This window comes from Pinus tabuliformis, chromosome 1_1, assembly GCF_031772625.1.
Source record: "Pinus tabuliformis cultivar Carrire ecotype Pingquan chromosome 1_1, CPIR1, whole genome shotgun sequence".
NCBI lineage: Eukaryota > Viridiplantae > Streptophyta > Pinopsida > Pinales > Pinaceae > Pinus > Pinus tabuliformis.
In genome coordinates this window covers 840243238-840258949 of record NC_142297.1, presented here as the reverse complement: position 1 = coordinate 840258949, position 15712 = coordinate 840243238, and positions in this window count along the sequence as shown.

Below are 15712 nucleotides of genomic sequence, written 5' to 3'. Positions count from 1 at the left end.
TTAATATAATAATAAGTCATGTTGAATTGAAAATATAGAGAAAAAATTAAAAGTTGTGGAAATGGGAATATTAGAAAAATGAATTAAAGCAAAAAAAAAAATTAGTAGCTAATAGAAATGGAAATTACCAAATAGCTCATAATAAGACCTCAACCAATCATCTTACAAATAAATAAATTTAAATAATAAAATTGAATTCCCAATGTTAAATTATGGATAAATGGTAGAATTTTTTTGTCAAACACAAACTAATAATGCAGCAAAATTGAATTGTAATACCATCCCCACCTTACAAATAAATAAATTTAAATAATAAAAATTTTGAATTGTAATACCATCCCCACCTTACAAATAAATAAATTTAAATAATAAAAATTGAATTCTCAATCTTAAATTATGGACAAACCGTAGAATTTTTTTGTCAAAGACAAACTAATAATGCAACGAAATTGAATGTGTAATACCATCATGTGTAATACCATCCCTGGGGCAAGTATAATAAAAGTAAAAATGACTAGTATTACCTAATATGACTAAAAAGAGACAAGTCTTTTTGTCAAAGACAAACTAATAATGTAGCAAAATTGAATGTGTAATACCATCCCTGGGGCAAGTATAATAAAAGTAAAAATGACTAGTATTACCTAATATGACTAAAAAGAGACAAGTTAAAATATTTTTATATTTTTAAGTATTATTAAATTTTGTTTATTAAATTATTGATGAGATTGTAACATTATATTATTAAATTTGTATTTTTAGTGTTTTTCAAGACATTTAAATTTTGGTTGTTAAATTATTGATAAAATTGTAATATTATATTATTAAATTTGTATTTTAAGTGTTTTTTAGTATGATTTTGACGAAATCTAACTGAATTATTTGGAAATCTAGGTTACAATTGTCAAGTTTTAGAATTTTAGGTGCTCCAAGGGTTCTTGAGGGTGTTGAACTCATTTTCACCATTAAAAAAAAATACAAACACTCATATTTTCAGATTTTTGAATTCCAACTAAATTTGTAGTCCAACAGAAATTGTGGCCTGGGTAGGTAAGTGATTTTCTTTATATAGTGGGAAAAATTTATGATAACTAAGTTGTCAAAACAACAATGGGGACAATCATCGTTGTCTGTTATCCCCTCATGTAGGTTGACTCACTGCTATTATTCAGAGAAAACCACACCACCTGTTGGTGGTCCTTAAGGGGGCAAGCTTAACTCTTGCTAGATCCCTCGAGGTTGGTGCCATTAACCTATTTCCTTATGTCTAGAAAGACGATCTCTTAGCAAGCAGAAACAATTTTAGAGTTATATATATATATATATATATATATATATATATATATATATATATATATATATATATATATATATATATATATATATATAAAGATTGTAAAATTTGTCATTTGAAAATATAATTTCAAAAATAACCAAGAGGATTCAAATCTATCTCTCGAGGTGCAAACATTTTTTACAGTGAAAAGATCCAGAATTAAGATGGATTTTCGCTGCTTTAATTATTAGCCTTTAAATAGGCCACATTAGAGAATAATACCATAGAAAAAAACTATGGGCTAGAGAATTTTATTAGTCCCTGCCGGGGACTATAAGCGATCGATAGATCGCTGAATTTGGGTTGACCGCGGCGATTTTTGCAAATATTTCGCATTTTTCCTAAGTTGAACTAAGGTTTACGGGGCGGAAGTGATTGGGGGTCTTATTACGCGCTTCGCATGGATCGAGGCGAATGGCACGTCGCGCGCGTGAGGGGCACGTGGTTGCATGCGCTCTGGTGGTCTGATCGGCGGCCAGGTGTCCGTCCTCGAGATTGGGGAATGTTCGGCCTGTGTTTTACTGTCTTCGCGGCATTTGGGTTGGTATTGTTACTTGCTTGTTTGGCTGTGCAGTCTGTGCGATGTTTGGTCTGCGGTAGAGTTCCTGCCTGCCCGGGTATTGTTACTTGCAGTCTGTGCGATTTTTCGTCTGCGGTGGAGTTCCTGCCTGCTCGGTGTGCCTTTGGTAAGTTCGGCTACTGTGTGGCCTGCATGCAAGAGTCGATGGTTAATTGAGCATTATAAGTTAATGGCATTCTGGTTGAATACTGAGGGTTTGTGTTCTGGTTAAATACTGAGGGTTTCTCTTACCTGCATGCAAGAGTCCATGGTTATTTGAGCATTATAAGTTAATGGCATTCTGGTTGAATACTGAGGGTTTGTCTTAGCTGTGGTCGGCATGCGCTGTGGTGATCTCATCGGCGGCCAGCTGTTCCTCCTCGAGATGCTGGAAAGTTCGGCTTGGGTTTTACTGTCTTCGCGGCCTTTGGGTTGGTATTGTTACTTGCTTGTTTAGCTCTGCAGTCTGTGCAATTTTTCGTCTGCGGTGGAGTTCCTGCCTGCTCGGGTATTGTTACTTGCTTGTTTAGCTCTGCAGTCTGTGCGATTTTTCGGCTGCGGTGGGGTTCCTGTCTGCTCGGTGTGACTTTGGTAAGTTCGGCTACTGTATGGCATTCTGGTTAAATACTGAGGGTTTCTGTTACCTGCATGCAAGAGTCCATTGCTATTTGGGTTTTACCCTGTTCGCGGCCTTTGGGTTGTTATGATTACTTGGTTGTTTAGCTGTGCGGTCTGTGCGATTTTTCCTTTCTATTTGTTCTATTGTCTGCGGTGAAAACACAATGCGGTTGCTGCTTGCTGTGTTACCTGCATGCAAGAGTCCGTGGTTATTTGAGCATTATAAATTAATGGCATTCTGGTTGAATACTGGGGGTTTGTCTTAGCTGCATGGATTTTATGCAAATTTGGGTAAATGTTTGCGGGAAGCTATGATTCTTAGTTGTATTGTTTAGAGGTTAAGTTCGGCTACTGCATTATAAGTTAATGGCATTTGGATTATTATTGTGAATACTGAGGGTTTGTCTTCTGGTTGAATACTGAGGTTTTCTCTTACGTGCATGCCAGAGTCCATGGTTATTTGAGCATTATAAGTTAATGGCATTCTGGTTGAATACTGAGGGTTTGTCTTAGCTGTGGTCGGCATGCACTGTGGTGGTCTCATCGGCAGCCAGCTGTTGCTCCTCGAGATGCTGGAAAGTTCGGCTTGGGTTTTAGTGTCTTCGCGGCCTTTGGATTGGTATTGTTAGTTGCTTGTTTAGCTCTGCAGTCTGTGCGATTTTTCGTCAGCGGTGGGGTTCCTGCCTGCTCGGGTATTGTTCCTTGCTTGTTTAGCTGTGCAGTCTGTGTGATTTTTCGTCTGCGGTGGGGTTCCTGCCTGCTGGGTGTGGCTTTGGTAAGTTCGGCCACTGTATGGCATTCTGGTTAAATACTGAGAATTTCTGTTACGTGCATGCAAGAGTTCATGGTTATTTGGGTTTTACCCTGTTCGCGGCCTTTGGGTTGTTATTGTTACTTGGTTCTTTAGCTCTGCGGTCTGTGCGATTCTTCCTTTCTATTTGTTGTATTGTCTGCGGTGAAAACACAATGCGGTTCCTGCCTGTTCTGAGGGTTGTTGTTACCTGCATGCAAAAGTCCATGGTTATTTGAGCATTATAAGTTAATGGCATTCTGGTTGAATACTGAGGGCTTGTCTTAGGTGCATGGGTTTTATGGAAATTTCGGTAAATGTCTGCGTGAAGCTGTGATTCTTAGTTGTATTGTTTAGAGGTTAAGTTCGGCTACTGCATTATCAGTTAATGGCATTTGGATTATTATTGTTACTTGGTTGTTTAGCTCTACGGTCTCTGCGATTTTTCCTTTGTATTTGTTGTATTGTCTGCGGTGAAAACACAATGCAGTTCCTGCCTGCTCGGTTAACTCTATCGCAAACGTTTGGTTGCGGTTCTGTTGTTCCAGGTGCGGCTTGTATCCCTCGACTTTGTGCTGTCGCTTTGGTAAGTTCGGCCACTGCATTATAAGTTAATGGCATTCTGGTTAAATACTGAGGGTTTCTCTTACTTGCATGCAAGATTCCATGGTTATTTGAGCATTATAAGTTAATGGCATTCTGGTTGAATACTGAGGGTTTGTCTTAGTTGCATGGGTTTTATGGAAATTTGGGTAAATGTCTGCGTGAAACTGTGATTCTTGGTCGTATTGTTTAGAGGTTAAGTTCGGCTACTGCATTATAAGTTAATGGCATTCTGGTTAAATACTGAGGGTTTCTGTTAGCTGCATGCAACAGTCCATGGTTATTTGAGCATTATAAGTTAATGGCATTCTGGTTGAATACTGAGGATTTTGTGTGCAGACTTCGTTAACCAATTTCGTCATTTGCACATTTTCTCATGGTACTGGCATAGGCTGGTTTGTGCATGCATATGGTCTAGACGAAAAGGAATTCGAACGCTCGGCTTCGTTGCAGGTACGGTGTTATTCTACTAATTGCTTTTTGTCAATAAGTTAAACCTTAGATTAAAATGTCATGTTAGCTAGTTATAACCATATTGGTTCTGATATGATGTTCAACTACCTTGTTCTCCTCAGAGAGAAAAAATTATTTTATTATGAAAACAAAATTACATTTATTATATATGTTTCTGCATTTCACAGATATCCTTAAGCATAGGAAGTGATAAAAGTATTGCTAGGAACATATCTTGTTTCATAAACAGTTTCCAAAAATGTCAATATGACAGCCCTATCATAGTCATTCTAACATATATCGGAGCTTTGAAGCGAGTTTTATCTCATAAGAAATTAGCTGCTAGATATGTCCATAAACAGTCCCATAAAAAAATATAGATATAGAGATATGCTTAAGCATAGGAAGTGATAAAAGTATGGCTGAGAAGATATGTTGCTTCATAACCAGTTTTCAAAAATGTCAATATGACAACCCTGTCATGGTCATTCTGACATACATCACAGGTTTGAAACCAGTTTTGTCTCATAAAGAATTAGGTCCTAGATATGTTCATAAACAGTGCCATAAAAAATTATACATATAGATATTGACATTTAAAAGACATTCCATCAGCTCTCCTTCCACTCTCTGTTGAATGAGCCAAGCTCATGGTACCAAGTGTAATCTTGCTTTTGACATTCCATCAGTTTCCATGTTCCTGTCTTTGTAAACATGTTCAAACATGATGTGTTAAATACTCTGTTTAAGCAAGTCGAATCTCTTGAAATATAGGTTGAAGTTTATAATTATCCAATCAATTTGTTCCATTCATCCAATTCACCACAGTTTGTGAATCATCAAAGATCTGTAATTTTTGGGCATCTTCTTTCACATGCCACAATTGCCAACAGTCTTGGGACAATTTGCTTAGGCAGATTGTTGCTGTGTTTGCCAAAGCTGTCCTTTGAACATATTACATGTTCATCATTTATATGGATCATACCTGCAGTGTCCCATAATGATGGATCTTCTTGAGAAGCGTTATGGAAGTATGCTTATGCACTACTCGTATCTGGTTCAGTTTCCAAAAATGTCAATATGACAGCCCTATCATAGTCATTCTAGCATATATCGGAGCTTTGAAGCGAGTTTTATCTAATAAGAAATTAGCTGCTAGATATGTCCATAAACAGTCCCATAAAAAAATATAGATATAGAGATATGCTTAAGCATAGGAAGTGATAAAAGTATGGCTGAGAAGATATGTTGCTTCATAACCAGTTTTCAAAAATGTCAATATGACAGCCCTGTCATGGTCATTCTGATAGGCTGATAACGAATAACAGGAAACTTTTTACCTTGGAATATGTTAGAGTTGCAACCTAGCATAAATCAGAGACAATACTTTTTATATTTTGACAGTTGAATTGGTGCACCACTTATGTAAAACTCATAAATAGCCTCATGATCAATTTATTTGACAAATGCAATTGACAATGATGTTAACTTTCAGAAATATTCTTAAACTTATGTTGCATTTGTTCATTTTGTCTTTCCATTGCTTCCTTTTGTTAACTTCATTTTGTGTTTTGATTGTTCCCTTTTGTTAACTTGCACAAATATTCTTAGAATTATGCTCCATTTTTTTCATTATGTCTTTGCATTGTTTGCATTTCCAATTTCTTTGTTATTTACAAATATGGCTTGCTGCTAGAAATTTGATATTTGTTTACCAAGATAATGCAATAGCATATTTTTTTAATATACATACATTTTGTTCAAAACAGTCACGTTCAGTTTTTGCTAACTTCATTAATTTTTTTTGCAAAGCTGTACAAGACAATTGCAAAAGCCAACTCTGGTAAGCAATTGCAAATGATGGAAGAAATAATAGATGTTGACAATTACAAATTCAGATTGCAATGCATTTTGCCTGAGAACATTGATATTGTATTAAAAAGAAATGGTCTTTTTAGACTAAATGCATTTTCATATACTGTAGGAGATTGTCTATTTGACTCGTTCGAAATGCTTCTACATTTTCGTTATACTTCAAATGAATTGCGAAATGGGTTAATAGACCACTTTCTTTTTTGCTTAAAGAACAATGACATTGAAGCAATATAGTCATATCAATATGAACTAGCACCTGAGTTCCTATACGAGTTACATGGTGTTAATGATATTGGTACATATCTTCATAAAATGCGTTATTCTGCATCTACAAATATAAAGGAGTCTGAACGAGGTTTATGGGGTGATACCTTTTGCATACGTTGGTTAGCTAAATGGCCAGATATATCAATTGCAGTTTGGTCATTGACAAGAAAAACGAGATATTTGCTCTTCAATCAACATGAAAATGCAATTCCATATTGCATTCTCTTTCATGATGCAAATCCTGTTAGTGGTCATTATGAACCATTGGTTTACCAAAAGTTTCCAATTTGCATTTGCAATCAGTCTAATATCTACCTATCACCTATTTGCAAAGATGTTGAAAGCAATTGGATGCACATTGCAAATAATATGCTTTTAAATGGACTAACAATTGCAAAGCAAGTGACATCTAATTGTGGTGACAATCTCTTTAATGCAATTTGCTATTTAGTAGCAACAGAATTCAATGCAGAGTCTTTGCGACTTTACATTGTGCAATCTTTTTGCAATGCAGTTATGCATAAGAATCAAGAGGCATTGCATTGTTTAGAGCAATACCTGGTCGTTGATGCGATACACTATACAATGAATAGCAATTGGCAACAATATCTGATAAATATGGCAATGCCATATGAAAAAGGACAAGTGGAAGGCGGACCATTTTGCCTGCAATGGATATCTGTCATATTCAAAGTCAATATCCAAGTATGGTCCTCTGTTACTAATAGCTTTTTCAACTACAGTTGCGCTTATTCAAGATGCAATGATATTGTTAACATCTTGTCATTCATCACAAATACATCGCATATTCACTATCATGCAATGATACAAGAATATGTTCACAATTCTCAACAGTTGTCCATGGAAGCAAATGATGTTTGTAATCAATTGCATCATGAGCATGTACTAGAAAAAGAGCAATGTATATCTCAAGTACATTTTAGCAATAATATTGCATTCGAGATAGCATGTCATTTAGAGCAAATGCAACCAACTAAGTATTGTAGGCTGAATTATCACAAGCTAAAGCAATTCATACGTGAAAAACGCAAATGCAATGACAAATGCAAAAAACCATTTTCTAATAAGAAGTCAAGAAAGAAAAATGCAATACAAATTTATATGGAAAAAGTCGAAGACACGCCTAGGAATATATGTGCAGTTTGCAACAAATTGCATTTTGCAAAAAATATTAGGTTCTTCACTACAGATTTGCAAGAAAAGCATATGGATTTGACGTTGAACAATAGCACCTTTAGCAATGAAAACATATGTGTTTCTTGCAAGAAAGCACTCGAGAATGGAAAGCTACCACAATTTGCAGCACCCGAACAAATAAGACGTAACATTTCATTGCCAACTGTAAATATACTTTCAGACCTAGAAGAAAGACTTGTGTCATTGAGAATTGCATTTGCACAAATCAGACAATGGGGACATAGACGGTCACAAATTGGCTTAACAGGATCAATTATCAATGTACCAGTTCATATGGACATTGTGCAAAAAGCATTGCCACAATATCTAAATGATACAATGACAATTGCAGTTGCATTGAAAAGAAGATTGCAATACAAAAATGCATACCAAACAGGTAAAGTACGTCCGATTATTGTCATGAAGGCATTGAACGAACTATGTTCTAGAAGTCTTTATAAAGCTAGCAACATTGTATAAATGAGAATTGGGCCCATGTTTTACAAGAGGATAATGAATACATTGTACAAAATTCAAACAGTGACAATGAAAGTGATACAGATAGTGATGCAAATAATGAAACAGCTATTGAAACATTGGTGCATGGATTAATAGAATCACAACGCATCTACGATCTGCAAGACAAGATTATTGAAGTGGCCCCTGCTGAAGGAAAACGACCATTAGGCATCTTCAAGGACAAATATGCAGAAGAAATGAACTTTCCAACATTATTTTATGGCGATGCGCGTGATCATGACATCACAAATAGGTTTAGTTACCAAAAAATTGTGCAATGGGAATTGTTACAAGCAAGTGGTGACTTCCAATATCATACAACAAATTTGTTTTTCAAGACAATGCGAATAATAATTGATAAAGTGCTTTCTTGCATATGGGTGCGAATAAGAAAGGGACAACTAAAAGGCAGGAAAATATTAGCAAAAGATGTCAAGTATCGAGCAAATTTGGAAAAGTTATTGAAGTCTGACATTGGATACATAGATTTCAAAAACATTCGCATATCTTCTGACCATTTGGAACAAATTGGGAAAAACATATTTGCAATGATACGACAACTAGGCCCTCCAACTTTCTTTGTGACATTCACAAGTGCAGAACATCGATGGAAACCATTAGTAGATACACTTGTCACATTGTTTAGAAATAAAGCAAATAAAAATGCTATTGATATATTAGAAGATGATGACATTGACTACCTTATAAGAAAATATCCAGTCACATGTAGCCAATACTATAGACATAGAATTAATGCTATAAAGCGATTGATATCTCAAGATACTACATTCTTTGGAAAAATATCTGATTACTATTTTGTAACAGAATTCCAAAATAGAGGAACTGAACATGAACATGGACTGTTATGGATAGAGAATGCTGCAATATATGGAAAAGAAAGCAACTCAGAAATTGAGAAGTTTGTTGACAATTACATCACTTGTAATACAGATCATTTGGAGCCAGATGTTGCTAAATTGCATAAACATCACCATACAAAAATTTGTAAGAAGCGAAAAAATTCAAATTGCAGATACAACTTCCCCATGCCACCAATGAAATCAACAATGATCATTGAACCAACCAATGCAGAAAATACAAAAATTGTAGAGAAATCAATATCATTTTTTGCATTCTTGGAGAAAACAAACTACAATGATTCAACAACACATGACGATTTCCTCCTAGAAATAGGGCTGCTACAAAATGAGTACATAGAACTATTGCAACATACAATAAAGCAATCAACAATTTTCTTGAAACGAAAACCTTTTCACATTTGGAATAACAGTTTTGCAAACAGTATCCCTGCTTTATGGAATGCAAATACAGATGCACAATTTGTGCTAAATGCATATGCTGCAACATCATATTGTAGTTCATATATGACCAAAATTGACAAGTCTATGACAAATTCATTTAGAAGAATACGGAAAGAGCATCAAAAAGATGAAATTGATGCTATGCAAATGATTCGTAAACTTGGAAATACATTACTCAATCTACAACAAATGTCAGCTCAACAAGGAGTGCATATAGCACTTTCATTGCCATTGAATTCTAGTTCAAGGGAATGTATATTTGTGAACACGTCTCCAGTTGATGAACGCACGTTTATGCTTAAACCGCCTATTCTTTTGAAACAAGAACCTGATGATTCAGAAGATGTTATGTGCCATTCCATTGTTGACTACTACATTGGACGACCAAGTTCCATTAGCAAAATCTGCCTTGCAGAATTTGTATCAAATTACAAGAAAAATGGCAAACCCATATCTAAAAGGAAAAAACCAAATGTTATACGATTTGTCAAATATCACAAACACAATGATATTGAAAACTTTTGTCGAGAGAAATTATTGTTATATATGCCATTTGAAAATTGTGAAGATACATTGAAACAAGAATTGCCTACATGGCTCTCTGCATATACATTACATGAAAAAACAATTCAAGTTAATGAAGCCAAATTTACATATAACATCAATCCAACATGGGGTGATTTAGAGACTGCAACAAATGAGCAAATTAGTTCTTTGAATACTAACGAAATGAATATGCAAAATCAAGAGAACAATTCCCATTATGAGGAATATGATTTGCAATCGGACTTGCAATTTCCAAAACAATTTGAAATGAAGAAAAAAATCAATCTTGGATTTCAAATTACTGCCCATCCATTTTTAATGGAGAACAATGAATATTACAAACTTAGAAGAATCTTGAACAAAGAACAACAAGCAATTGTAAAAGACATTGCAATTAAAAAAAAAAAAACCCCAAGGAACCAATTTACCTTTTTATTATAGGTGGAGCAAGTGTAGGTAAAACGCTCACAGCAAAAGCAATTTTCCAAATGCTTATACGAATTTATGATTCACAAAACACAACTGATCCTATGAAACCAAAAGGTCTAATATTAGCATACACAGGAAAAGCTGCATATAATGCAGGTGGAACAACAATCCATTCTGCATTGCTAATGCCTTTTAACAAGTCTCAATTGTTCTCGCTGAGCAAAGAAGTATTGGACAACTTATCAAAGCTATATCAAGAATTGCAAGTAGCTTTCATAGATGAGATCTCGATGATTGGAAGTCGGTTCTTATATTCTATTGACAATAGACTCAGAAACATAAAACATGTCCAAACAAAATACTTTGGGAACATTGACATCATATTTTGTGGTGATTTCTATCAAGCGCAACCTATTCAAGACTCTCTTATTTTTGAACAAGCAACAATCAACAATCAAACAATAACACATGATTTCTGGAAGGATAATGTCAAGTGCTTCCAATTGCATATGACGATGCGACAAACAAATAAGAGATTCATATCAGTGTTAAATAGAACGCGAACAAATTGTCAAACATCTGACGATATAACGTACATGAATACAAGTTGCATGCGCCCTGTACCAAATGATCCAACATTTCCCTACTTATTTTACAAAAACAAAGATGTTGCAATGCATAACAAGAAAATGTTGATGCTAATGCCTGGCAAAGAAATTTTGATTGATGCAATTGACGAAAATGAGGAGAATAACGACAATTTCACAGCTCATCAACATACGACTGTTTTGCCTCTACAGCTTTTGATAAAGTTGAACATGTTAGTTGAAATGTATGCTTGCAATTATGATGCAGCAGATGGGCTAGTGAATGGTGCAGATGGAATAGTTAAATCATATACCCATACAAATAAGGTCGATGTTCTGTGGATTAAGTTCCATGACCCTAATATTGGTCATCGACAATCTAGAAAACTAGGTCATTTGTACACTTTAGAAATAGCACATGATTGGACACCAATATTGCGAATATCAAAACCAATGCCCATGACATCAAAGATGGCGCCATTGAAAATACGAAAACAATTTCCAATTCAACTTGCATGTGCACGCACAATACATAGATCACAAGGCTTAACCTTGGATAGGCTTGCATTCGACCCTACTGGAGTACAAGTGCATGGCCTAGTATACACAGCACTATCACGTGTCAGAAACATAGAATCATTGTATTTGCTTAATCCTCTTAAACATAGCAACTTCAAGGTCAAGCAAAAAGTAAATTCTGAAATGCAACGTTTGCAAACCACTGCAAAATGGCAACTAGAATATGACTGTTCATCAATACAATCATTGCGATCCATCTTTATTCTTTCATTGAACACTCGCAATCTTCATGCGCATCTTACTGACATATGCAATGACTATGACACAATGCAATCTGATATCTTGTGCTTACAAGAAACACATATGTTGCTGTCTATGCAAAATGAATACTTCAAAAATTTCAATTGCATCTCAAGTTGCATTAAGCATGGAGTAATGATATTGATAAAGAAAAATAGCATTATCCTTGAACATACCCATTTTGAAGACTGCTTTTTAGAAGCATTGTTTGCAAAAATAAAAGTTCACACATTACAAATTGCAATACTCAATATATATGCATCGCCACATGCAAACCTAAACAATATCCTCAACGTCATTGCAAAAGCCTTATACCAGTTAGATCTGAACAATATCACAGTTATACTAGGGGACTTCAATATTGATATGGTGCATTGCAATCAAAAAACAAAGCAACTAGAAACCTACATGCAAAACTACAATCTTCATTTCCTAGTTGACAAAACTAATAGCATGCACAAATCATTGATTGACCATGTTTGGGTAAATCTAGGCAATATAAAGTATAGAATTTTCGTATTGGATGCATATTGGTCTGACCATGATATAATATCTCTTGTCCTTGACCTATGATATACACATGAAATAGTTTACAAAATTCCAAATTTTGACATTTTTGCAATACCTCATTGGTTTTACCATATCTATTTTACTAAAGCAAACTACAATATCTTTTTGTGGTAAACGAAGTGATAACAACATACATACTATGCATTCTATTCTACATTTACATATATGGTGTTCTGTATTGATCAATGCAACTTGTTCCAAAGACAACCTTTTCAATTAACCAACACAACTATCCTACCATAAATTTACAGATATGACCTCATCTATTTATGCATGCAGATTCTGCTAGTAAAACCCTTTTCAATTGAACAGAACGACCAAGAAAAAAGAACAACAACATGCAACATAAACAAACAGAGTATATTCTTTTTGCCTTTCCTCTTCTATGGATCTTGTCTTTTTGTTCAAGTTTAATTTTATATGTTCTTTTGACTTGTACTAAATATGTCTTGCTATTCTATAACATAGCATAAATCTTGAAAAAGGAAATGAAACAATTGAAGAAATAGAATGCATAAGCCAATTAGAAAGCGCAAACCAACTACTTGTTTTCCAAAGGTATGTCTATGAGAACCACACAAAAATGGTAATCTGTATTTAGAATATTAATGTCTACTATATATGCATTCTATTTTTATTTTTACATATGTATGGTTCTATGGTTTTAATGTTCTTGTTCAGTTTTTACTTCTAGTTTGCACTAAATATATGTTACTATTCTATAACATAGCCTAAATCTTCAGAGACGAAACGAAACAATTGAAGAAATAGAATGCATAACGCAATTAGAAAGGGCAAGCCAACCACTTGTTTTGCAAAGGTATGTCTATGACAACTATACAAATATGCTGATTTGTATTTAGAATAATAATGTTCAGCAAGGCATGTTTATGACAACTATACAAATATGCCAATTTGTATTTACAATGTTAATGTTTAGTATATATCCATTCTATCTTTACATATGTATGGTTCTATGCTTTTAATGTTCCTCGTTAACTGGTTACTTCTATATGCTCTTTGAAATTGAACTAAATATATGTTCCTATTCTATAACATAGCATAAATCCTGAAAAATGAAAACAAACAACTGAAGAAATAGAGCACATAAGTCAATTAGGAAAGGCAAACCAACCACTTGCTTTGAAAAGGTATGTATGACAACTATACAAATATGCTATTTTCTATTTAAAATATCAATGTTTACTATATATATCTCCTCTTTTTACATATCTATATTTAAATGTATATATGTCACATTAGTGTTTACTATATATATCTTCTCTTTTTACATATCTATATTTAAATGTATATAAATTAGAAAATCTTGGACGAGTGAAGAAAGCACTAGTAGTAAGTCCCCCCAAACAATGCAGCAAGAAGACATGTACAGGTTACATATCACAATTTCTTTATTGATTGCTTATCACAAAATACATGTGATAATATCCACACCATATTGAACCATGCGTTTGGTTGTGTTAGTCCAACTCAAACAATCAGAGCCAAACTTCATTCAATAAACGTGCAAAATGATACATCAAAAAGGTATGCATATGAAACACAACACTCTAATCTATTTCTAGTTATTCAGTCTTTAGGAGAAACATAGTATTCTACAAATGTTTATAGCAATTTCTAACTAGGCAATTTTAATAGGCAAAAACAGATACTGCCAATTAAAGTATCAATTGAAGATCTCAATAGTCGTAAAACTGGGCAGCTATTTGTTGGATACATAATGGTTGTCTATAGTGCATTCCTTGATAAAGCAAACAAATCACGTCAAGTATTGCGAGCTGATTTGACAGATGATCAAGGAATGATGACTATAACGTTGAGTGTACCTGCACATTTGGTGGAGCGACATGAACAGAAAATTTTGCAAGGCAACAACATCTCAATTACAAACTTCAGGATATTGCCTAAAAGTGTTTATGATCGCGGTGACTGTGACAAAATAATATTGCTTAATGAATCAAGTATCATAGAAATTGTACCTGAAGTTTACAAAGAATATCACTTCATTCCCAATACAACCATTAGGCAATTTGCAAACAAAAAAGAAATATACCCAATTGGCACAATCACTGTTGCCGTTATATTTGCCAAACGAGTTGGATTGCATTACATACTCCATATCAAAGACAGAGATTCTGAAAACGACAATGCAACTGTATGTATTCAGATGTTACTTATTCCTAATTGTCAGTAAATAACATGCATCACTTCAATAGATAGTTGTTGTAATTTGTCTTCTGCAATTGCAATCTTTCAATGCATACGAACAATGTAGTTGCATATTACTTTTTGTATTTTTCAATACATAGCAATTTCTGTTCTGCAGTTGCAACTCTTTGACACATATGAACAATTTTTCGTTTCAATGGAAAAACAATTGCAAAAAGGACACTTTCCGCTCATTCTTTTCAAAAATTTAACAAAAAAGGTAAACACAACAGAAACAATATTCAGAGCATCGAAGTCAACGTTCATGACTGAACTTAACACAGATGCACTCAACAATCTCACAAAACTAACTACATCTACCTATGCTGTAAGTATAGCAATAATAATGTTTTTGCTGCAATTGCATTTGGCATGTAATAATGTAAATTAACGTTTGAATGTTTTATAAACAGGTCGAAGGTATTCTGACCACAACAAATCCATATTCAACTCCTTTCGAACCTGTTTGTGGAATTTGTAACTGCCCAGTGAATTCATCCATAGCAATAGCCAATGCAACAATTTTCTGTTCACAATGCAATGATAATTGCCCTTTCCTCTACAAGCATTGTATAAATGCTGTAATAGAATCCATTACAAATAACTTTGTCCAGTGCATTATCAGGGAGCCCTTATTACATGACTTACTTCCTGATTTAAAATCAATGTCATATGAGACATATTTGCAACAGAAAGCTACCACTGTTTACATCTTACGTGACTTCAAAATTCAGAGCAAGTTCACACTCAATGAAGATAGTGAACTATTACATGTCAACTAACAAATGGAAGGTATATCAACATATGCCTTAACATGTTTTCTCTCAAATATGTCCTCTCTTCAATTTACAGTGTTATCATTTTGTTCTAACTAACCGTTTGATATACAGATTACAAAATCCAGGAGCATGGCAGCCTTCAGATCCATAACAAATGCAAAAGTAATATGGACATGTTTCTTCATATTATGCTCTCACGATAATACAAGTATTT